The 25971-nt window shown below is 49.4% G+C and overlaps 1 pseudogene; it reads right to left on the bottom strand.

Moving 5' to 3' along the window:
• Window positions 1-24874: 24874 nt before the first annotated feature.
• LOC113878150 lies at window positions 24875-25964 on the bottom strand (annotated as a pseudogene).
• Between the last annotated feature and the right edge of the window lie 7 nt (window positions 25965-25971).

The raw sequence follows: 25971 nt of genomic DNA, 5'->3' as shown, positions 1-25971 counted from the left end.
TTGGACCAGTGCTTTCAGATAGAACTTTCTGCAATGATGGAAATGCTCTATTTCTTTTTCTTAAAATTTATTTCAAGCATAGTTGATTTATACTTATGTGTTAATTTCTGTGTGTAGCAAAGTGATTGCTCAGTTATGGTTTATCACAGGATATTGAATAGAGTTCCATGTACTATACAGTAGGACATTGGTGGTTATCTAGTCAATATATAATAGTTTGCATCTGCTAATCCCGAGCTCCTGTGCCAGCCCTCCCCACCCCCCTTTCCCCACTGGCAACCAAATCTGTTCTCAGTGTCTATGAATCCATTTTGTAGATAAGCTCATTTGTATAATATTTTAGATTCCCCATATAAGTGACGTCATACGATATTTGTCTTTCTCTTTATGACTTACACCTCACTTAGTGTGATAATCTCTAGGTCCATCCACGTTGCTGCAAATGGCATCATTTTTTTTCTTATGGGTGAGTAGTATTCCATTGTATACATGTACCACAGCATCTTTATCCATTCACCTGCCGGTGGATATTTAGGCTTTTCTCCATGTGTTGGCTATTGTAAATGGTGCTGCTATGAATGTAGCGGTGCATGTATCTTGTCAAATATTGTTTAGTCTGGATTTATGGCCAGGAGTGGGATTGCTGGATCAAATAGTAACTCTATTTTTAGTTTTTAGAGGAATCTCCATACTGTTTTCCATAGTGGTTACACCAATTTACATTCCCACCAACACCCTTTTCTCTACACCCTCTCCAGCATTTGTTAGGAAATGCTCTATCTTTGTTCTGTTCAATATGGTAGTCACCAGGCTATATGAGATTGTTAACCACTTTAAATGTGGCTAAATGTGACTGAGGAAATAAATTTTATTTAATTTTATTTATTTATTTTTTTAAAAACCTAAAGACCCTTTTTTTTTCTAATTTTTTTAAAAGATTTTTTTATGGTCCATTTTTTTAAAGTCTTTATTGAACGTGTTACAATATTGCTTTGGTTTTATGTTTTGTTTTTTTACCCATGAGGCATGTAGGATCTTAGCTTCCTGACCAGGGATCGAACTCCCCATCCCCTGCACTGGGAGGTGAAGTCTTAACCACAGGACCACTAGGGAAGCCCCATAAATTTTATTTAATTTTAATTCACTTAAGTTTAAATAGTCACATGTGGCTAGTGGCTTCCAGTTGGGATTAAGCATGTTATTTTATTTAATCTTTACAATTATCTTGAGGAATAGGTATAGGCGTCTCAATTTTACAGATGAAGAGTGGCTAAAAATGGGTGGTGGTGGTGGTGGTGGTGGTTTAGTTGCTTAGTTGTGTCCAGCTACTGCAACCCCATGGACTGTAGCCCGCCAGGCTCCTCTGTCCATAGGATTCTCTAGGCAAGAATACTGGAGTGGGGTGCCATTTCCTTCTCCAGGGGATCTTCCCAACCCAGGGATTGAACCTGGGTCTCCTGCATTGCACGCAGATTCTTTATGAAGTGAGCTACAAGGGAAGTCCCACATTGGGGGGACCTACCCTTCAATCTAGACCACCTTTTCATGACCTCACCCCCAACCATAGCATTTACTATCTTTTAATATTAATACTGGAGAAGGCAATGGCACTCCACTCCAGTACTCTTGCCTGGAAAATCCCATGGACAGAGGAGCCTGGTAGGCTACAGTCCATGGGGTCGCTAAGAGTCAGACATGACTGAGCAACTTCACTTTCACTTTTCACTTTCATGCATTGGAGAAGGAAATGGCAACCCACTCCAGTGTTCCTGCCTTGAGAATCCCAGGGACAGGGGAGCCTGGTGGGCTGCCATCTATGGGGTTGCACAGAGTCGGACATGACTGAAGCGACTTAGCAGCAGCTTAGCAGCAATATTAATATTAGAATGGCAAATAACTCCAATATTCTTGCCTCGAGGACTTCATCAACAGTATGAAAAGGCAAAAAGATATGACACCAGAAGATGAGGCTCCCCCGCCCCCGGTTGGTGGGTAACCAATATGCTACTGAGGAATAGTGGAGAAATAGCTCCAGAAAGAACGAAGAGGCAGAGCCAAAGCAGAAATTATGCTCAGTTGCGGATATGTCTGGTGGTGAAAATAAAGTCTGATGCAGTAAAGAACAATATTGCATAGGAACCTGGAATGTGAGGTCCACGAATCAAGGTAAATTGCACGTGGTCAAGAAGGAGATGGCAAGAGTGAACATCGACATCTTAGGAATCAGTGAACTAAAATGGATGGAAATGGACAGATTTAATTCAGATGACCATTTTGTCTACTGCTGGGGCAAGAATCCCTTAGAAGAAAAGAAGTAGCCCTCATAGTCAACAAGAGTCCAAAATGCAGTACTTGGGTGCAATCTCAAAAACGATAGAATGATCTTGGTTCTTTTCCAAGGCAAACCATTCAGCATCACAGTAATTCAAGTCTATGCCCCAACCACTAATGCCAAAGAAGCTGAAGTTGAATGGTTCTATGAATCAGACCTACAAGACCTTATAGAACTAACACACAAAAAAGATGTCCTTTTCATCATAGGGAATTGGAATGCAAAAGTAGGAAGTCAAGAGATACCTGGAATAACAGCCAACTTTGGCCTTGGAGTACAAAATGAAGCAGGGCAAAGGCTAACAGAGTTTTGCCAAGAGAACACACTGGTCATAGCAAAAACACTCTCTTCCAACAACACAAGAGATGACTCTACACATGGATATCATCAGATGGTCTTTACCAAAATCAGATTGATTACATTCTTTGCAGCTGAAGATGGAGAAGCTGTATACAGTTAGCAAAAACAAGTCCAGGAGCTGACTGTGGCTCAGATCATGAGCTCCTTAATGCAAAATTCAGGCTTAAATTGAAGAAAGTAATGAAAACCATTAGCCCATTCATGTATGACCTAAATCAAATCCTTTATGATTATGCAGTGGAGGTGACAAATAGATTCAAGGGATTAGATCTGGTAGAGTGCCTGAAGAACTATGGATGGAGTTTTGTGATATTGTTCAGGAGGCAGTGACCAAAACCATCCCAAAGAAAAAGAAATGCAAGAAGGCAAGTGGTTTTCTTAGGAGGCCTTACAAATAGCTGAGAAAAGAAGAGAAGCAAAAGGCAAAGGAGAAAGGAAAAGATATACCCAACTGAATGCAGAGTTCCAGAGAAACCAAGGAAAGATAAGAAAGACAAGTGAACAATGCAAAGAAATAGAGAAAAACAATAGAATGGGAAAGTCTAGAGATCTCTTCAAGAAAATAGGAGATACCAGTGGAACATTTCATGCAAAGATGGGCACAATAAAGGACAGAAATGGCAAGAACCTAACAGAAGCAGAAGACATTAAGACGAGATGGCAAGAATACACAGAACTATACTAAAAAGGGCTTAATGACCTGGATAATCATGATGGGGTAGTCACTCACTTAGAGCCAGACATCCTGGAGTGTGAAGTCAACTGGATCTTAGGAAGCATTACTATGAACAAAGCTAGTGGAGGTGATGGAACTCCAGCTGAGCTATTTCAAATCTACAAGATGATGCTGTTAAAGTCCTGCACTCAATATGTCAGCAAATTTGGAAAACTCAGCACTGGCCACAGGACTGGAAAATGTCAGTTTTTATTCTGATCCTAAAGAAAGGCAATGCCAAAGAATGTTCAAACTACTGTACAATTGCACTCATTTCACATGTGGCAAGGTAATGATCAAAATCCTTCAAGGTAGGCTTCAGCAGTTATGTGAACCAAGAACTTCCAGATGTACAAGCTAGATTTAGAAAATGCAGAGGAACCAGAGATGAAATTGCCAACCCCCGTTGGATTATAGACAAAGCAAGGAAATTCCAGGAAAACATCTACTTCTGCTTCCTTGACTACATTAAAGCCTTTGACTGTGTGGATCACAACAAACTGTGGAAAATTCTTGAAGAGATCAGAATACCAGACCACCTTACCTGTCTCCTGAGAAACCGGTATGCAGGTGAAGAAGCAATAGTTAGATCCGGACATGGATTTTGAACAACAGACTAGTTCAAAGTTGGGAAAGGAGTACATCAAGGCTGTATATTGTTACCCAGATTTAACTTCTACGCAGAGTACATCATGCAAAATGCCGGGCTGGATGAATCCCGAACTGCAATCAAGATTGCCAGGAGAAATATCAACAACCACAGATATGCAGATGATACCACTCTAATGGCTGAAAGGAAGGAGGAACTAAAGAGCCTCTTGATGAGGGTGAAAGAGGAGAGTAAAAAAGCTGGCTTAAAACTCAACATTAAAAAAAATGAAGATCATGGCATCCAGTCCCATAACTTCATGGCAAAGATGAGGAAAAAGTGGAAACAGTCACAGATTTTATTTTCTTAGGATCCAAAATCACTGTGGATGGTGACTGCAGCCATGAAATTAAAAGACACTTGCTCCTTGGCAGAAAACTATGACAAACTTAGTGTATTAAAAAGCAGAGACATCACATTGCCTACAAAGGTCTGTATAGTCAAAGCTATGATTTTTCCTGTAGTCATGTATGGATGTGAGAGTTGGACCATAAAGAAGGCTGAGTGCCGAAGAACTGATGCTTTCGAATTGTGGTGCTAGAGAAGACTCTTGAGAGTCCCTTGGACAGCAAGGAGATCACATCAGTCAATTCTAAAGGAAATAAATTCTTAATATTCATTGGAAGGACTGATATTGAAGCTGAAGCTCCAATACTTTGGCTACCAGATGCAAAGAGCTGACTCATTGGAAAAGACCCTGATGTTGACAAAGACTGAGGGCAGGAGAAAAAGGGGGCGACACAGGATGAGATGGTTGGATGGCATCATTGACTCAACAGACATGAGTTTGAGCAAATTACAGGAGATGGTGAAGGACAGGGAAGCCTGGCATGCTGCAGTCCATGGAGTCACAAAGAGTCGGACATGACTTAGGGACTTAACAACAGCAATATTAACATGAATATTATTTACTAATATACTATGCTTGTCTCCTCAGCCAGAATATAATTTCCCTGAAGCCACGGATCTTTGTCTGAAATATCCCAGAGCTCCAGGAAGTACCTGGTACGTGGCAGGATATGAGTGAAAATCTGTTGGATAAATGAGTGCACCCGCTCCAGGTACTTCTGCCTCTGAAGGAGCAGGACTGGATTCTAACTGGAGCCCCTTTTCTTCCAAAGTCGGAGTTCTTCCCCTTGAAGTCATTCTCTCTCTCTCTATTATTATTATTATTTATTCAGCTGCACTGGTCTTCGTTGCAGCTCACGGGAGCTTCGTTGTAGCATGATGGCCTCTTTGTTGCACCATGCTTGGGGGATCTAGTTCCCTGACCAGCGATGGAACCTGGTCCCCCGTGCATTGGGAGTGTGGTCTTACACACTGGAGCACCAGGGAAGTCCTGCCATTTTCTCTTAAGTATTCTTTCCAGCTCCCTCCCAAAGTTCTCTTCCTTAGGGTGACCCTGGGCTGACCCAGGAGTTCCCTGCTCCTGTGATTTCTAGCCCAGGCAGAGATATGGCTTCTTTTATATGCACTTGGCTATGATGCCCATGAATTTCGCTAAATTTTTACCCAAATGCAGAGATCCTCCTCCCTTCAAGGCAGGAGCCCTGGGTCTGTTTTTTAGGCTGTTGCCCCAGCAGGTCTCTCCTTCTTCTTTAATTCTCCCTCATCAGACAATGCTACTCCTCCTCTTTGAGGAGGAGGGGCTAGACCAGGTGGCCTGGTCATTTCTTCCTTTCAGTGGGATACCCTGGGAGCCTAGCCCCGCCTCTGGGGATGCAGTGACATGAAGGTACATAGGTAGAACCCCCCTCCATCCCCTGACTCCCACCCCAAGAGGAGATGATGAGGTATGTCCTCATGGCTGGGTGCAGGGCCTCTTCTCTGAAACTGGCAACGGGTTATTCAAAAGTCCCCACGAACCCCAGAGTCACTCTACTCTGACTCATTGGAAACAACCCTGCTGCTGGGAAAGACTGACGGCAGGAGGAGAAGGGGGTGACAGAGGATGAGATGGTTGGATGGCATCATTGACTCAGTGGACATGAGCACACTCTGGGAGAGAGTGAAGGACAGAGAAGCCTGGTGTGCTGCAGTCCATGGGGTCGCAAAGACTCAGACATGACTGAGTGACTGAACAACAACAGTGACCCCATTAGGAGAGATGGGAGTGAGACAGCAGGAAGGACTTCCCAAAAGTTAGGAAATGAAGTAAAGGCATGAAGCCTCTTTCCCACTTAAGGCCTAAGAGAATTAAATGCAGTCATCTTCCAGTACACCTTCTTGTACATCTTCCTGAATGGCCAGTCACAGGTAAGAATGGCTGCCAGCTCTCCCCTCAGAGCGCCAGGGCTCATCCCTCTCCAGTGTCTCTTTTCTACTCCTCCTCATCCCCTTTTCCACATCCCTCAGCTCCAGGCCACTTGCTGAGATAAAACAGAGGGCCAACTCCCTATGTATCCCAGGGAACAGTAAGACACGTCAAAAGGGAAGAGATGACTTCTGACATGTGGCCCAACCACCTTCTGGGAATGAGGTGGGGCGAAAGGCTAGGGCTTCAGGCCAGTCCTAGCTCTTCCAGATCATAGCTGTATTGTCCAGAGAAGTTGGTCAACCTCCCTGAGCCTCAGCTTTCTCATCTGTAAAATGGGACTAACAGTATTTGCTCCACAGCCACAGCATTATATGAGTTGGAGATGGCTCATGGGAAGTTCCTGGCACAGAGTAGGCACTTAATTATTATAAATATTATTACTTAGGCTCCAAGAGGCCCTTGTCTTCTCCTCATCAATGAGGGAAGGCCTTCCCTTTCCCAACCTCATTGTCCATTTAGACCAGAGCAACAATTTCCTTACTGGCTTCTCTGCCTCTAGTCTCACTCTGTTCCAATCCAGTCTCTACACCCTGCCAGAATCCTTTTTCTAAAACTCAATCCAAACCCATCAATCCCTTCTGAAAATTCCTCTCAAGTTCCCCACTGCCTACCAGCACTCAGGAAGCATAGTGGATTAAGAGCGTGATCTCTGGGGCCAGACCTGGGGGATGGGGGTTGTTATTTGTTTGTTTTTGGCTAGGCTAGGTCTTCCTTGTGGCATGCAGGCTTTCTCTAGCTACAGTGTGCAGGCTCAGTTGCCCTGCAGCAGGTGGGATCTTACCTCTCTGACCAGGGATCAAACCCACATCTCCTGTATGGGAAGCGTGGAGCCCTAACTGCTAGATCACCAGGGAAGTCCAGAACTAGGTTTGCTGCTCAGCTCTGTTGCTTTCTAGCTGTGTCTCTTGGGCAAGTTATTTTTAATAACCCTGAGCCTCAGTCTACTCATCTTAAACATAAAATAGCAGGACCGGCTTGAATGAAGAAACAAGGCAATAGGTATAAAGTGTTTGACTCACGGACGATGCTAACTCGACCTATTATAGCAATATGAAAAAGTCGTAACTCCTAAGAATGGTACACAAGGCTGTCTAAACCAGTTAGACAATAGGAAAGACTTCCGGTTTATAGAGCAGGATTGTCATGATGAAGCAGCTGGTCTGCCTGTCCAACCTTGCTTCTCCCCATCCTCCCCACGAACCCCACGTTTTGGTTGGCAATTGCGCTACCATCCCCCAGGCTGAGGCTTCTTTCAGCGCCTTTGTCCATGATGTTCATGCTGTCTTGAATGCTCTTTCTCTTCTCACCTTCCTGGTAAACTCCTACTCATCAGATAAGACCTCATTCAAGCCTACTGCCCTCTGCGAAGGCTATTCAGGCCGCTGAGCAGGCTGAGTCATATTCTGGTGCTTCCCCATCTGAGGCCTGACCTCTGCTCAGCATCAGGTTTAGAATCACATACTCCAGGACCAGGTTGCCTGGGGTTGGAATTCTAGTTCTGTCACTTCTCAGCTGGGAGACCTCAGGCAACTTACTTCACCTGTCTGGGCCTCAGTTTCCTGATCTGAAAAGTGGGGTGATGAGAGGAGCAAAGGAGTTACTATGTATAAAGAATTTGCTTCCACATGTGCCAAAGAGTAAGTGCCCAGTAGGGGTAAGTTGTCATAATTATCATTCTAGCCTCTCTTGCTTTTCGGGGCAAGGCCTGGTCTACATGTGGGTCTCCCTCACTAGACTGTGAGCTCACAGGATAAAGGGAAGGAATGAATCATAGGCTGGTACAGAGCAGACATTTGGCACCTCCACTTGGATGGACAGTCACGAAGGTTCTCCTTCATCAAGAACTTTCTCGTTTGTCCCTTAGGGTAATTCTGAGCTGGGTACTAATATTCTTCCCATTTTACAGTTGAGGAAATTGAGACCAGGAGGTAAATGCCTTGGGGCCCAAGTAAGTGAGAAAGCAGCAGAGTCAAGATCTACTCTTGTACCCAGCTGACTCCAGTCAACCCCTCCTTCTCCCACCTCTGAGCCTTAATTTCCTCATCTCTAAAATGGGGTGATAGCTATTCTTCCCATCTCTCGGGTTTACGGTGTGGGTCAACATAAGTAAATGTGAGAGATCTTGAGGAAGAATAGGTTGGAATCCCCGTTAGGAATGGGATAATGCTTTGTCTAGGATAAAAACAAGAACTTTTCTAGGGGTGAAACTGAGGAGTAGCTGAGTCAAAAGGCCCCAAAGCCCCAATTCACCTCTCTCCCTAGGGTCTGTCTGGAGCCTGGGGCCAATTCGACAACCTGGGCCCACTGCCAGCCCCTCCACCCCTTCCCCGCAACCCACTGCCACCGGAAGACAATGGTGGGCAGGCCCAGCCTTTGTGAGAGGGGTCAGGCCAGTTAATCGTGGGCTGGGCTGGGGAGGGCCCGTAGTGGGGACGGGGAGAAGGGAGAGGGGGACTGCTCATGGGGACAGACAACAGAGGGTCTGTGAGGGTCGGAGGACGTGGGAGGCCACGGGCCTCAGGAGCAAAAGCTTGAAATAGGCTTTGGGGAGCGTTTCCTCCGAATGTAGATTTGAGCTCCTATTAAACTTGCCAAAAATTTGTGTTAGCTAATGGATTCTTAATTCTGTCTAAAATGAGAGAGGGAAAATTATGCCATTCATCTTGTATTGGTTTGAAATTACATCTGACACCTAATCGATCATACTGTGGAACATTAACTCTTTGGAAAAGACCCAACTTTTCCTCTCTCCCTCGCTTTCCAGTGCTCTCCAGCCACCCCCACCCCCGATTCCTTCCTTTGTATTTCATTAACTAAGCAAAGCTCTGGCTGTCTCTGGGGGTGAAGGGTGGGAGTTGGGGAAAGGGTTCATTTGAATCAAAGGAGATAAGCAGGCCCCCAATCTTTTGCCCAAGACTAGAACCCCAGCTTCTAACCTTCAAGTGACCTCCTCTATCTGCCTGCATTTTCCTGTGTGTCCTGAGATCTGGAAACACAGAATGGAAAGCACTGGGGTGTGGGGTGACCTCAGAGCCACCTTGGGGGCACCAGGGAGAGGCAGGGAGCCAGGCAGAGCTGAGCAAACACCTGGGGCTGGGGCAGGGGCCGTGGCAGGGGGCTCACCTGCGACTTGCCTGGCAGATGGGTGAGGAGGAGGAGGCAGATGACAATAGATTTGCCTCTGGGGATCCTGATAAGCTGTGACTGAAAACCCCAACCCCAGACCTGCTTTTCCAGGAGGAGGACGTTCTGGCAGCAGGGAGAACCCACTGGAGGCCGACAGACCTGGGCTAGGATCCTGGCTTCACTGCTGATGAGCTGTGTGACCTTGGGCAAGTTACATAATGCCGCTGAGTCTCAGTTTCCTTCTCTGTCAGAGCAGGATAATAACACTGGCACAGGGCTTGGGTGGGGACTGGATGAGACAATCCAGGTAAAACAGGGACAGAGCCCATCGCCTGGCACACAGTAGGTTCCCAATAAAGCTGATAGTCAGAATTCAGTTCACTTCTGCTTCCCCTCCTCCCTTCCCCATCCCCAGCCCCATCCTTCTCTCCCACTGGCAACTCCCTGGCCCCTCCCTCAGGCAGACACGGGGCTGGGAAGACACGATGTCAGGTCAGGTCATGAGGGCCAGTATCTCCTCCTAAGAGGACACCCAAATGGGCCCCCAGGTCTCTGCAGGACTCCCAGCCCTCTTCCTTCCCGAGCTCCTTTGTCTCCTCCAAAAGTTGCCCGGGTTGAGGCTTGCACGGAAAGCTCTCTTAGCCATCCCCTCCCTGCCAGGAAGGTAAGGTCTCTTGAGGAAGGGGCTCTCTGGGAAGTGAGACCAGGAGGAGGGGTGCTCCTCAGCTGGGAGAGAGCTACTTGCTTCTGCTCAGGCATCTCTAATCTCTGCCTGTGGACTCCCAAGGGCTCCTCCAAGGATGTCCCTGATCTGGACACCCCATATTTATTGGGGCGGGGGTAGATTGGGTCAGGAGCAGGGCTTGGTCCCTCAAGAGCAAGGGAAGGCAAAGGGAGCCAGGTGGGTGTGAGAGAGGGGAGGGGGGCAGGACATGCCACCACCTCTGTTCCCCAAGGGGTACATGGCTTCTCCCTTTGGCTGACTTGGGGCACTGTGGGAAGAGAAGCTTCCAGGCCCCTCCATGTCAAGGGGTAAGCATGGAAGGAGCACAGCATGCTGATGCTCCCTGGTGCAGGACAGCCTGGGGGGCTGAGATGCCTCTCTTGTGGAATCTGGGCTGTTGCTGGACCCTCTCAGTGTAGACTTCGCTCCTGTTACACACCCACAAATATCAGAATAAATAAATGTGCAGATTAAGGGCACAGGATGCCGTGACAGTGAAGGTCACACAAGGACTCATTAGCTCCTGTCAGGTACCTGCTCCAAAGACAGGAAAGAATGGCCTAGAATGCCCGCATGTGTTCTTGGGCTCTGTGGAGGAACTCCAAGGTAGGGACCAAGAAGGACCGGAAATCTCATCCAGTGCCCTCATTCTACAGAGGAGGAACCCAGGACTCAGAAAGGGGTGCAACTGGCCAGGGCCACAGGGTGAGGCGGGCAGCTGAGGATGCGGGCCTCTGGCTCTCAGCCCACCGCTCTTCCCCACCCACATCACGAGTCTGAAGGGACATTTTCTGGGTCACTTGTCCAGCAGAACCTACACTGTTTCTGGGGAGTGGGTTGGGGCTTTGGGAGTTAGTGAGGACAGGGGCTGAGGGAGGCTTTCCCTGAAGAGTGGAGGGCAGAGGAGGCTGGGGGGCGGGTTCCTTAACTCCCTCTCCCACCCCAACACACATAAACACACAAAGGGAAAATTTTATTTCCAAATGTCCCTTCTCTGGGGAACTTGCTGTTTCCCAGGAGACGCCTGGTGGAGATGCCCCTTCCTGCCAGCCTCCCTGGCAGCCACTAGGCGGCTGTGGCTCCCTCTTCTGCCTAGAGACAACGACGAGAACACCACAGCAAGGGTCCCACGTGGTTTGTATTAATAGAAAGTGAAGCCCAGGCCTATAAGCGCCGAGGATGGAGCAGGCCAGCCAGGGGCAGGTGGGCAGCCAGTCAGTAGGTAGACTGAGGCAGCAGCCCACAGGGCCACACTGATCAAGGCCCTGGGCAGCCTGGCATGCCTTGATACATGTGCTGACCTGCCTCTGGTCACCAGAGGGGAAACAAATCCTCCCTGACATCTTTTTTTCCCCCCAAACTGGGAATGTTTTTGACTGTGTTTTTACCTTGAATATGAAAGTAATACATGATTGTTATAGAAATAGGATTATTCCAATAAAACAAAATAAATAAAAGCACCAGGCTCAAATTTCAGGATCTGACTTTTCCTTTGAAGGAAAGCAAACAGCCTTTGGCTGAAGAGTCCAGGGCAAGAATCTGCTGTGTTTGGGAAGGATGGGGGAAGCATCATGACACTGTGGACTGTTCTATAAACTTGAAGTAATTACCTTTGTACTGGAGAGGCTGACGTGTGTGTCTGTCTGTCTTCCCCCCAGATCAGTGGCTTCAGAATAGAGCTCTTCCCACCCAGTCTGTGTTACTCCCACACTCCCACCTGCTGGGTGCCGCAGTGTGGTCACCCAAGACATATGAACTGGAAGAATAAATTAATGGACTCACCGATAAGGAAACACCCCCAGAGATAGACACTGCCTTGCTAGAGTGGCTCAGGTCAGGTTCACAAACGAGACTGCCACAGGTCTGGAAAAACTGGCCTCCAATCCTTCACCAGCCTCCTCTTTCCTAGGGCTGAGGAAAGCTAAAGGTTGGAGTACAAGTTCTTGTGTAAGAGATATTCCAGTTTGGGCCCTTGGATAGGACAGGGCCCAGGCACTAGAGGGAGACTGTCATGGTTTGCAGAAAAGAGGCCCCACTCAGAGAGTCCATGCCATGCCAGTGAGGTGGAGAGAAGTTTTGCCCCTCTACCCTGACAAGGAAGTAGCTCTGGTTGGCATGTTCCAGGTATTCTTGCAATTAAAAAGGGATTTAAGCATATGAGGTGCTGCTAGTGGTAAAGAACCTGCCTGCCAATGCAGGGGATGTAAGAGACACGGGTTCAAGGGAAACTTACCTCCTTCAAGGAGAGAGCAGGTATCCACCCAACACAGCAGCAGGGATGGGAAACCACTCCTTCATCTCCTTTTCTCTTTCTTGCCAGAGAATTTAAGTACGGTCTGGCCATCAACATATTATCCCATTCAGCCATCGACTACTGTCAGGGAAGTCTTAACCCCACTGGACAGATGAATAAACAAAGGCTAAGAAAGGTAAAGCGACTTGCTCAAGTCACAAACCAAGTAGCTGAACGAAGAAGACTCTCTAGTCTCAAGTCTGGCCCCCAGATGCTCTTTCCACTGAGGCCTCACCTCAGCACTTGGTTTCCTGGGGGCGAAGATTTCACAGCCAGACCACCCCCTGCTAGATTGCAAACAGGTTCTCTAGAGGCCCCTGGCCTTCCTTTGAGCTCAGATCCTTGAGTGTCGGGTGTGGTGCAGACCCTGTTCCCACTTCCCCTAAGAACAGTACGTAAGGCACCCAGGGAAATACCTGATAAGGCATGGGCCACCCCGTCTTGGCCCATGGATCAGTGCTCCTCGAAGATGTCACCTTTGCCATTTTGCCAAGGTTTGTTCTACCGAATTTCCCCGTCCATCACTGTGCTCCCTCCCCACCCAAACCATCTGTACCCTCCTGGGGAAGGGGCAAAACCTTTGCTGAGAGTAGGCCGGAAGGCCGGCTCGGCGTTGTTCGTTGCCCAAAGAGGGCATCTTGGATCCTTGGGCGGGAGTACAGAGCCGGACTCAGCTCCGCTCCTCGCCCTCCCCGCGCACCAGGGAGTAAAGGCCGGCCGGCTCTCCCTCCCCGCCCTGCCTGGCCTGTCGCAGCAGAGCACCGAGGAACCGGCAGCCCGAGGAGCGTCTGGGGGCAAAGGCCGGGGAAGGGGCCCGCAGATGCCGCCTCGGCCCCCCTTCCTTGGCCGGGGCCCCCACGGTGTCGGAGAGCAGGAGGAATCAATCAGGATAATGAAGCCGCAGCCTGCCACGCACCGCGGGGGCACTGAAGAGCCGGGGCCGGTGCCAAGTCCGCCAGACGGTTCGGAGGAGCCGAGTCCTGCGCGGCCCGGCGGCGGCGGCGGCGGCAGCGGCGGCGGTGGCGGCGAAGAAGACGAAAGCCGGGAGTCGGCGCGCGGAGGCCGGACGCAGCCCTGCGCAGGCCCCTGGCAACCGCGCCTTGGCAACCGGGACGCCCAAGAGAAATCTTAAAGCTGCAGCGCCTCTTTCCTCGCTGCTGCCGCCGCCGCCGCCTCCGCCGCCTCCGCCTTCTGGATCCCAGGGGAAAGGGTCGTGCCCTTGCTGATGGCAGTCAAGCTCTGTGCCTCTCGGAATTTGGGGGTCCGACTCATACCCTCACTCGTTTGTTTGTTAAATTTAAATCGAGCCTATGCGCCCAAGCTCGGGCTAGACACTGGGGAGGGGAATGGGCAGTGATTAAAAATTGAACGAGGTTCTGCCAAGAGGAGTTCACAGTCTAGCGCGCAAGGCAGACCAGACTGGCTGAGGCGAGCAAAGCCTTGTGTTACCCAGGATGAAGGGCTTCGCTGGAGGGCTGAGGGGCTGTTACAATATATTCTCACAGCACCTGCCTTGCTCCAAGCTATGGGTTAGTGCTTTCCTGTTATTACCCACCCCTACCAGCTCTGTGAGATAGTATGATTATCCTTATCGATCCCATTTTAAAGATGAAGAATTAGAGGCTCAGAGAGGTGAAGGGACTTAGTAAAAATCTCATTTTATGTTTTGGACAAGCAGCAGGACTGATTTACAGGACATCTTACCCTGGCCAGTTTTCTTTACATCATGATGTCTAGAAAGTTAGACTTGAGTGAGGACTTCCCCACACAAGTTGTGTAAGAAGCGAGGAGAATGGGTATCTGAAATAACAGCTAGCTACTTCTCCCTTCTGCTTCCCACTACCCTGACCGCCCTATCCTCATGGGTAGACCGTGTGTGGGCAGAGGGCTAGAAGCAGTGACCTCCAGATGTCCCTCTGGTTCTGTGATTTGATATCTCCTGCCTGAAGTCCAGGCATTGTGCCACCCCTCTGGGCAGCAGTAGTTGGCAGGGGGCTACAAACTGGGGGAGATTCCAGGCTTCTGAAACAAGGGGTCAAGGGTGATGGGGGAGGATTAAAGAGGAGGTAAAGGATCTTTGGCAAAAGAAAACCTGAGGCAATATCATTAGGAAGGCTGGGCTTCATCTTCCTGTCTCTTGCCCACCTATCTTTCTCTTTCTGCACATCCATTCAGGTAAGAAGTTTGTGCCAGGCCGGAGGTAGGCTCTGAAGCTGTTGGTGAGGCAAAAATCATGCTGTCTTTGGAGCCAAGCTCATCTGTTTTTTAAAAATTATTATTAACTATTAATAATTTATTTTCTTTTTGGCTGTGCTGGGTTTTTGTTGCTGCATGTGGACTTTCTCTGGTTGTGGTGCCCGGGCTGCTCACTGTGGTGGCTTCTCTTGTTGCGGAGCATGGGCTCCAGATGCACACGCTTCAGTAGTTATGCCACGTGGGGTCTAGAGCGCAGGCTCAGTAGTTGTGGTGCGGCGGCAACACCAGGGATCGAACTTACGTCCCCTGCACTGGCAGGCTGATTCTTAACCACTGGGCCACCAGGGAAGAAGTCCAAGGCCGTCTGGTTTTAGATCCTGTTCTGTCCCGTCATCAGCTATGTGAGTTTGGCCAGAGGACTCCCTCTCTCTGAGCCTTATACAGTTTCCTTATCTGTGGAGTAGACGCATTACTATCTACCTGTCACAGTACCTTCACCATGAGACTTAAATGCAGTGAGAAAAATGTCTATCTGGTGTCTGGCACATGGCAAGTGCTCATCAGATGGCACATTTAAAGCCATCTTTGCTTATTTTGGTAGTCTAAAGATATGTCCACTCCTAATCCCTCAAACCTGTGACTGTGAACCTTACCTTATCTGGAAAAAGGGTCTTTTGCAACTGTGATTAGGCTAAGAATCTTGAAATAGAGTATCCTGGATCATGTGGGTGGGCACTAATGCCACAGTGTCATTATAAGAGAGAGGCAGGGGAGGTGACACACACAGAGAAGAACAGAAGACGATGTGAGACAGAGGCAGAAATTGGAGTGATGCACCCACAACCAAAGGAAGGCCAGCAGCCTCTGGAAGCTGAAAGAACAGAATCTCCCTGACAGCCTACAGAGAGAGCTCAGTCCAGCTCCCACCTTGATTTTGGCCCAGTGGAACTGGTGTTGAACCACTGGCCTCCAGAAATGTAAGCGAATGCATTTCTCTTATAAGTCACCAAGGTTGTGGGAATTTGTTACAGCAGTCTGGGGAAACCAATACACTTGCATTGGAGATTCCTTCTTGAACAAAACCCAGCACCTGCCCTCTAGGAGTCACAGTCTAGCAGGAAATGGGAGAAGTACACAGTGCATAGGGATGCCCAGAGGGTGGAAGAGTCAGGTAGGCAAGCCTGTTGCAGCCGGAGAAGTTACCCAGGTGAAGGGCTAAAGCAGGAAGGCATACAGACAGAGGAAGCGGGGTGGGGAAAGGCATGCAGTGAGAGAAAATATTGCCGTCAGGAGACTGCCCGCGCATGGAGTGGCTGGTGTGTGAGGATGTGGGGGTGGCATGACAGAATTGCTGAGATGGGCGGCAGGGGCAAGAGAGCCAAGTAGCTTCTACCCCTGAATGGAATCAGCCCCTCTGCCCTGGACTGGCACCGGGCAGCAATCAGAGGACCCCAGACTGTCGGAGGTGGACAGAAGCCTTAGAGTCCAGCCCTGCCATTTCATATGTAAGGAAACTGAAGCCCAAAGAGAGAGTCTATCCAGGGAATAATCTAGAACAAGATGGCCACACTCTGGCCTCTCTCTCTCCTAATGGCATGCAGGATCCTACTTCCCCAAACAGGGATTGAACCCATTCCCCCTGTAGTAGAAGAGCAGAGTCCGAACCACTGGACCACCAGGGAAGTCCCACTCTGGCCTCTGTTGAGCCTGGGTGTCCCATGTCTGAGGATCTCAGAGACCTTTTCTGGTGGTCCCTCTATAGCCACTTCTGAAAAAGCAGACTCTTTGGTCTCTAAACAAAGAGGGGGTTATTTGCATGTTATTTACATGTTGCTAATTAGATGAGAGATGCAGATTCACTCAGCCCCTTCGCTTCATGTCCCCCTGTCCCATCTCACTCCCATTGAGTTCTTCATCCTCAACCATCTCTTGAACCTTGGTAATTTCTCCCATAATTCCAGTCCAGGCCCTCAAGTCCTCCTGTATTAAGTGCTTGGTCCTGCCTGGAAAAAGGCAGGACCTGGTACGTCTTTAGTATCTTCGGCCTGGGTGGAGGATCTTGGAGCATGTTGCAGTAGAAAGGGAGGTGATGGGTTTTTTCAGCTCGAGTTTTTCTCTGAGAATGGGGAGTGGTGAGCTCTGACTCCCTGTAGCCCAGGGGCCATCTAACTGGAGCTGTGGAGTGAGGAAGAAGGTGCTCCTTGGGGATCTGGTGGGCAGGTGCCAGCTGCATGCCCCAGGCCTGCCCCAAGCCTCTTGGCTGGCAGCCACACCAGTCCACAGAGGAGTTGGCTCCATCTTTGAGGGAGGGGGATCTTGGAGAAGGTCAGGGAGCATCCCTTGGCCTGGCGGCCTAATGTGGATAAGGTTGAGGTTACCGTGTGAGTTACTGTGGATCCTCCAGTGGAGACAGCACATCCAGATTCTGGGGCTGTCATCAACCCAGTGCAGAATATCATGAGGCACTGTGTGAACTAAGCAGTGTCTCCCTGAGGGTAGGCACTCATAAAGGCTTTCTGATAATGGGTGGAGACAGGTCAGCAGGAAAGGGAGCCACAGAGAGGCACAGATTCTGTCCCCCTCACTTCCCATCTGTCCCCTCTTCCCTCTGAAACCAAGGTTATGCCTAGAACCTCTCTCAGATCTCTGAGAGAGGTGCGATCTCCGAGTCTGTCACCCGGTGGTCACCAGAGCAGGCGCCACGTTGCAGCCATGACAGATACAGTGGATGGGCTCAGGTGCCCCCACCCCTGTCCTGGCAGAGTTGCTGTGGGGCTGTGTCACCAGTGTCAGCACTACAGCAGACTCAAGGTAGCTGCCAGGGGAATGTTAGTGCATTGGGATTCTTGGAAAAACCTGAGCCACAGCTCTGGCTAGCAACTTGCAAAAGCCAGCTTGCCTGGTTAGAACAATGGACTGGATATGGGAAGAAGGACTCCTTGCGCGTGTGAATAGTTTTTCTCCTCAGATGCATAATGTACAAGGTACGTGTGGAGGTGCTAGGTGACATACAAGGTGTGTGTGTAGGTGCCACAGGGAGACTCAGGAAGCGTTCCGATCTGCATGCCCAGCTGTGTGCACATATCCCAGGGTGCACAAGGGTACGTGGCATGGGAGTGTCTTCATGGAATGCCACCTTCTCTCTGCTCTGCTCTAGGGCTTCACTTCTGGGTTTTGGGTAAAATGGGATATGAGGTAGGAACGTCAGTCTCACCGTCCCGAGCCCTGTTCCCTTGTGTAGAGGTTCTCTGCTTCCATTTGCCCATGACAGCAAGTAGTGAATCCCTTCCCAGTCCTGGTCGGGGGGAGGGAAGTTTCCAGCTCCTTACTGGCCTAGATGACTCCACCTCATACCGATTCCTTCTTCCACTAGTGTGTCCAGTGACACTCCCTCATCTAGAGTCCAGGTGAAGGGGAGAGGTGGGAGGAAGTGAGGTCATGCTATGGGAGTGGGGGTAGGAAGGGTGGATCAGATACTGTTCGATTTTGCCTGGGTCCCTCTGGAGCACTGCTGCTCATTTAAAATTCCGATTTAAAGCTGAGCGGCTCTTTAAATTTCCACATTAGCATGCCGCCCTGATGCCAGGCCAAGATGTTGGGATGGATTTGGCAGGAACGCCTCCAACAGCGGCAAGCAGCAGCATTTGCCAGCAATAAAACAACGCATGAATAAAAGAAGGCTGGCTTGGCAGCAGCAGCAGCCCAGGTAGCTGGGTGAGTCAAGGAGGGGCTCTTGCGTTCAGAGGCTCAGAGGCATGAAGGCCCGGGCAGGGTAAGCGTGAGTGTAGGCCTCTGCAGCTCTGTTGGCCCTCATTCTCAATCTGTGCCTGCGGTGGAATCTGGGGTGAGGGCCCAGGCAGGATGGGGGTTCCTACCCTGTGCCTGTCTCACCGCCCCCGCCCCCCTCCACAGGATTATCTTCTTGGAGGGGACAGATGTTGCTTTTGATGAGGACACAAGGACTTGGCCCATAGCCTGAGTTGTCCTACTTCATTAGGAGCCCAGAGAACAGGTAGGGTCAGAGAGCAGCACTGCCTAGAATGGCTTCCAGATCTATGACCCCGGGTGCCTGGTGCTGAGGGGCAGGTCAGGATAAGGGGGCTGGGTGAGAGGCTGCCATGGGGACTGGGTATTGGTCCTGAGTTGGGTGGGAGAGATGCTCTGGGCTAGGTGATTGGCTAGAATGAGGAGTGGCCTGGGAGAGCAAAGGGTTGCTGGGCTTGGTAACTCTAACTTTCTGCAGACTCAGGAATATTATTTGAGGTCAGATGGCAGGGGCAGCCCAGAGGTCAGATAAAGCCCTGGACTGGCCACTCCTGCTTCCCAGGGTCTAGGGAGTTCAACTCCAGAGGACTTGAGGCTGCTGGATCCTGTGCTCCTCTGTTCCAATCACCTGGCTGAGGCTCGTCACTAGCTCCGCCCTGACCCCCGACATTGCAAGAACAAGCAGACTGTCCTGCTCTTACCATTTATCCCTGCCACTTGGTCAAACCATCCGCTTCCCTGAAGCCCAGAGGAAGAAGACAGAGGGGTGGGAGCTGATGGTCTGACAGTCTCAGCTAAGGCAGAAAAGAGGGGTTTTATGCAGAGCACCCTTCCCTGGTGGAACTCCTCCCTTCCGTCATGAGTGACTTCTGGCCCCAATATGCAGAGACATTGTTAGGACTGAATTCTTTCAATGTCTAGAGAAGCTGGAGAGCATATAAGCAGGGCCAGTTTCCGGCAGGGCAAGGGCCCCATATCCAGGACTTGGCCTGTCCTGATAGCTTTTTCCAGGGAGAATGAGGTACCTGGCCTCCCAGGCACCTCGTTGCCTGTTCTACCCATTGCAGAAGAGTCAGCTCTGGGTGGGGGAGTAGCTAGGAAGCTGAGTTTAGGCCAGAAAGCTTTTTGTCCTTTTTTTTTTCCATTCATTCAACAAATATTTACTAAAGAGCTGCTTTATGCTAAGCACTGTGCTGGGCACTGGGAGCCACTGGTGAACACGGACACAGATAGTCACTGTCCTTGTAGAACTTTCCATCTGGAGATGGAAATAGGATCATTATTCAAATGACTGCACCAATAAGTATGAAATAACTGTGCTAAATGCAATGAAAGAAGGATATATAGTACATGAAAGTATATAATCGGGGGACTTGGCTGCATCTGAGGAGTTGAGGATGAGCTTGCAAAGGAGACAGAGAAAGAGCAGCCAGAGTGGTAGGATAATTGGCACTGACATCACAGACTCAGAGGAGGAGGTGGTCAACTGTGCCGAGAGACGCTGTGAGCTCGCAAGACACCTATTTGCCCTGACTCTTCACCTGCTAGCTGTGAGTACAGGTATGGAAAGGCACTGGCATGGTGCCTGGCTCACAGTTGGCGCTCTGTAATATTAGCTCCCTTTCCCCCCTCCCTAAGCTGAGCCTCCCTCTAGGGACCCCCGACTTCTGGAACAAAGGAACTGCCTAGGCTTAGCCTCCTCTGTCAACTCAGGCCCCAAACCCCAGCCATCCAGTCCTCAGTGAAGGACTCTGGGTCTCTCCCTGCCTTTCCACATTAGGCGCCTTACATAGAGCTCTCCCATCCCCCAACTCTTCTTCCTTTGCCCTGGTCTTCCATGAAGAGGGGCTAGGGTCTAGGTCTCTGAGAAAGATGGCATTCTGGCCCTGTGCTTCTGGGGCTGAGGCTGAGAAGAGAGTTGGAATCCTCAGCAGCTCTCAAAGCTGCCCGGGGTGAATCTGAGTGTCTTAGGTAGGGAGAGGGAGTAGTGGGGAGATGAGGAGGGGGGCTGCCCACCCAAGGCGGCGTAGAGCCCAGAGCCTTTTCCATTGCAGACACCCCATCTGTCTCCCACAGAAGGCTCGGGTTGGAGGAGGTGCCAAGAAGGGGGGTATAGAGGGTGAAATTGTACAGCCTGTAAGCGAGCACAATGGCAGGGGAAATGCTGACTGGGGATAAGGGTGGAGGGTCACAGTGGGGCACTGACAAGAAGAACTAGAGGTCAGAGGTTGGGAATGGATGTGGGGGTAAGGACACCATGTGCTACTCTCCTTAGATAGCTTTGATTTTGATTTAAAGCTCCCTACCCCATCGAGGAGAGGGCAAAGAATCACACTTTTCTGGCCAACAAACTAAAGGTGTTCCTAAGCCCAGGGCCAGGCTGGACTCTTGATGCTTCCCTCTTCCCAGCAGACAGACCTTTGCCAAACTTTAAAATAATATTTTGGTTAAATTTGATAGCTTCCAAGGTGTTTCCTTTCACATTACGACTTTAACTGATCCTGCTAAAGTCCAGGGAGGTAAATGTTATTTTTGATTTACACATAAAGCAACAATGAGTTTAAAAGATGAAGTGAATCACTTGAATCACAGGACAATAAGGAGAGGGGACCTACACGCAGGTTTCCTGACGCTACACGCAGCCTCTAGGCTACTCTTGGGCCTTCTGTGCTCTTCATTTTTGTCCATTATTGTACTGTTTCCCCTGGCAGGACAAGTCTGCCAGGTTTTCTAGTGGAGAGCTCAGAAGATCTTCCCTGAAAAACCCAGGTCTCAATGGACACACACCCACATGGCACCCTCCCCTTGGACACCAAAATCCAGACATTAGAAAACCGGACATCCCCAGAGGGATGACCCTGCCATATATGGAAACACGAGAGTGCTCTAGACTGGATATGGTGAGGGTAGAGGGGCAGGGCAGGGTGTGCCAGGTCAGGAAACATCCATTCCAGGTCCTGAGTGGACCCTTAGGAGTCCCTTTGGACACCCCTTCCCCACATTCCAAGTCCTAAATACTGTATTTTTTCCTCTCTCTATACTTAATATGATTTCACAGCTTTACTACCTACTCCCCTCTATTCTCCTACTCTTCCTTGTTTGGAAGTTCTTCCTCAGGTGTAACTTTATAAGGCTGCAGCTTATTCCTTCTAAAACAGATGCCAAGGGAACCCAAGACAGGGCTTCAGCTATTAAATATAAATAGACAAGGGAGGGAAACTGAATATAGAGACAGATATTATATCTCTCAGTCCCTGTGAGTTATTAGGAAGAAGGCACCAGTGGTTGCTAAGCAACAGGTCTCCATAGAGGACAAGGCACCTAGAGGAAAAAGGCACCTAGAGGAAAAAGCCTCCTCTGACGGAATATTGGGGTGAAAGGGTAGGGAAGGTGGGGTTGAAGGGCTATAGCCTGGCAGGCAGGGTTTCTGGGCAACCGTGGGTCTGTCCTCCAAGACCAGCCCTAGTCCCCAGGCCTTAGCAAACTCCGCCTGTATAGCCTTCAGGATTGGTGGAAGGAGGAAGGCCTCAGGCACTCCTCCCTTCCTGCCAGGAGGAGGGAACCTGGTTTCCACAGCAACCCAGAAACAATCCTGGCCTTACTTTGCTTATGCCTTCTCTATGACCCCCTCACGGAGCAGCACCTCTCATACACCCCTTTCTCTGACCCCCAGCTTCTGATTTGAGAGGGGAGGGCACATAGGAACGTTATGGCTGGGGATGCCACAAAGCTGGTCACACTTGGTTTATTAAGTGACTTATTAGGACTCTAAAGGGGGAGTGACTTTTAGGAGAAAGGACCTCCAGGTGTCCTCTGACCTCTGCACCCCCGAAGGGGCTGAAAAAAGCAGGGCCAAATGGTGGCATCCGATGCAAATTCTGGGCCCAGCTTTCCTTTCTAAAGGGCAAGTACAGACTGGGGTTGGAGGTCAGGAAGAAAGAAGAGGCAGGGTCTTTTTTTTTTTTTGCCCCTTGGCCCCCCAGGCCCCCATTCTCCTAGACCTGAAGTCCACTGTCGTCAAGCCGGGAGAATGGAGATACAGAACATTAACGTATGTCAAGTATAAGTGAGTGGCACCGAGGGGCATAATCTGTTTTTCTAATATGACCACAAGCAGAGTGTTAGAAGAATTAGGCCGACAGCTGCTGGTTTCCCCCCTCCCTTCCTACCCGCCCCCCCCCTCCTCGCGCTCCCTCTCCCTTCCTCCTCGGCGTTTGCACACACCAATGGCAGCCGAGCCCTGCTCGCGATTTCTCTTAATCTTCCTCCGCCATCCTGCGCTCTTTCCGCAGGCGGTGCTGCGAAGCCGGCAGAGCCCCGCGTCACACCTTACTGCTCTCTGAGATTGCTCCACAGAGAGCTCAAGGAGATGGCAATTCGGCGCTGATGCCGGCTGGCAGCAGTTGGGAGAGGGGAAGGAGGAGAGAGAGGGAGGAAAGGAAGGTGGGGGGGAGCTGGCACGGATACCAAGTTTTTCCCTCGAGAGACATGGTTGGGGGGGGCGGGGTGCAGTGGAGAAGAAGGAAGAAAATGACACAGAGAAAAGGAAATAAGGAAAAAGAGGCAGAGGAAGAGAATATTAAAGTTCTCTCATTCACACGTGGGCGTCCTTGGCCCACCTCACTCATGACCCTCTACAAATCATACCACCTAGTCGGGCTTCCCACACCTCTCTCTCTCTCTTCCCGCCAGCCAACCTGGAAGTCAAAGCGGCCTAGGCATGTTGTGTGTAGTGGTGCAAGCGTGTGTGTGTGTGTGCGTGTGTGTACGCCTGTATGTTGTCTCTGTTTTGGATCGCAGTAGAATGCAGTATGTAAATGAGATGGTTATTACCGCAATGTTCATCAAGCTGAGCCGAGAAGACATTAATAGCCTGATGAATATGCATGTGAATTTGTTAATTAAGTTAATTATTCTGCTGAAAATGCATTCGTCTTCCAAGGACATTTTCCCAATGATTTTTACATGCTCTAGCCATTAGTCATGCTATATTTTATCAGGGAAATGAGTTTGCTTAAGTTGTAAAAAAAAAAAAAAAAAAAAGAGCAAGAAGAGAAATAGAGAAAGGAAGAGGGAAAAAATGAAAGAGGAAAGAGGAAAATGTATTGAAGTTGAGAGTCGGAAGGCATCTGGGGCCAGCCTTAAGTTTGAGGCCCAGCTGGGCTTTTGAAGCCTGCGCTCGATTTTTATGGGTATCTCACTCTAAAATTTTTGCCGTTTTTTTTGATGACAAACTTTTTTTTTCCAGTGCCAAATTTCCAACACATTAATTAATTGTTGTAGCCAATTAACTGTAGTTGTGCAAATGAGTTTAGCACTAATTACCATGCAGTGCCTGTAATCACATAAAAAACTTGCTGAGAGAGAGAAAAGAGGAATGGAAAGGGAGTGGTGGCAGGAGAGGAGGGTACCTGGAGTGGAGGGGCAGCCAAGGGAAGGGAAGAAGCAGAGGTCTTGGGGTTTCCTGGTTAGGTGCCATCTTGGCTTGAAGGGCAGGTAGCTGTCTCCACATTTCAGGCCTCTGACAGTCAGGAATCTCACTGGGAATAAGAGCCAGTAAAAGTGGCCTCCTTTTGTCTAAGAACTTCTACCCAGGGAATTTCCTGACTATCCAGTGGTTAGGACTCTGCGCTTTCACAGCCAACGGCCCAGGTTCAATCCCTGGTTGGGGAACTAAGTTCCTGTAAGCCTCAGTGCGGGGCAAAAAGACAAAAACAAACAAATTAAAAAAAAAAACAAACACCAAATTCCACCCCCAAAAAAGGTTTAGAACGGATATCTCTGATAATTTCAAGAATGCAAAGTACTCCTTATAAATTCTGAAGCCCTCAGTGTTTATCCCCCATGGCTGAAATTGCTGGATAAGGACGGAGGGTGCGTTGGAAGAAGATTTGCCATTTCTGATGGGCCAAGGGAGATGGAGAAGAATGCTATGTACTCTCAGTTTGGTTCCTGAGCTGTAAGTAGATAGGGAAAGTTGTTACAAGTCCACCACAGCCACTGGAATAGGCCAGGGGAGCAATGGTAACAGCAACTGTAAAAAAAAAATCCAGTCCTAGCAGGAGGTGGGAGGAGGCAGCCTTTGGCCAGACATAGCTCCCAGGAGGAAAGCCAAACTTTCTCTCCTGCAAGCTGGCATCTCTGCCATTCATCACGTTTGGGCTGACTCTAGGTTTCCACCTGTCAGCTTCCGCCAGTGCCCAGAGGCTTAGGGATAGACCAAATGATTTCTCTAGCTCCTTCCGACTTAGCTGTCCATGATTTGGAAAGAAACAGCAGTGGTAAAGGGAGGACTAAGTGTGAACTGGCTTTTATTTTAGGCAGATAAAGACTTGTTTTTTTAATTGAATGAGTGATGCTTGTAGTTGCCAAGGCCAGTATGTACAGAGAAGAGAGGGAGAACTTTATTTCTTGGTTTCTTCCTTCTTGGACAGAGTCCTTATGATTTCCTCCTTCTTGGCCTTGAACCGCTCTTCATGGTGCTTGTGGGCTTCCTTGGTCTTCAACCTGTGGGCCTCAGCCTGGTCTGCCAGAAGCTTCTTGCAAGCCTAGTCTGCCTTCAGCTTGCGGATATGTTCCACAAGAATCTGCTTGTTTTTGAACATATTACCCTTCACTTTAAGGTATAGGCTGTGATACATGAAGTGGTCAGTCTTCTTAGGCTCACAGTATCTTCTGAGAAGCCGGCACAGAATTCTCAGCCTCCTCATCCAGGTTACCTTCTCATCGGAGCACTGGCAGTACCCTTTGCCTTACCTGTGCCTAGGTGGATCCCGTTCCAGTGGGTCAAGGTGTCTTTCCAGCATCGGGCCTGGGAATGGACCATCATAGTCTTCCAGATCATCAGCCCACCTTTGATCAGCTTCTAGAGCTGCTGATGTGAGGCGGCATCGGTGACTTCATTAGTCTTATTGGGGCCTAACCAGACCTTCTTTTTGTCACAGCGGAGGATGCTGAAGGCAAGCCTCTTCTGAAGCCCGAGCATACTTTTGGTTGCAGCTGCAGAGGCAAATGGTGAACTGGCATTTTTTTACTCCACTCTGCTTGCCTCGTACCGTGTCCCAGACACTGAGCCCACCCAAGGTGTATGTGCGGTGTGTAAATGACCTATAGTTCCCCACCACAAAAAAAATTAAAATGCTACTTCTCCCTTACTATTAAAATGCTATTTCTGCCACCCACCTGTCACCCCAGAATAGAAAGCTCACTTGTCATGGGACTCAGTTTCCTCAGACGTCATCAGAGACACTCAACTTCACATTTCCAAGGACAGCCTTGGCTATTCGTCCTCTGATACATACCCAAAGGCTGAGTTTTCCCTTTCCCATTCCAGGTCCCAGGTCTGTGGGAAGACTGCTCACGGGCTTCATCCACTTCAGCCTTGAGGTGTCAAAGGGGAAATGATTTCAAATGCACAGGCTATGTTGCCCCCTGCTTCAGGATATGGGCACTTGGCGTGCTCACTTGTGTCCGTCTTTGCGATTTGTGGAGTGT

Source organism: Bos indicus x Bos taurus, chromosome 19, assembly GCF_003369695.1.
Source record: "Bos indicus x Bos taurus breed Angus x Brahman F1 hybrid chromosome 19, Bos_hybrid_MaternalHap_v2.0, whole genome shotgun sequence".
NCBI lineage: Eukaryota > Metazoa > Chordata > Mammalia > Artiodactyla > Bovidae > Bos > Bos indicus x Bos taurus.
Note: the sequence above shows the minus strand (reverse complement) of the source record. Positions and strands in the feature narration are given on the sequence as shown.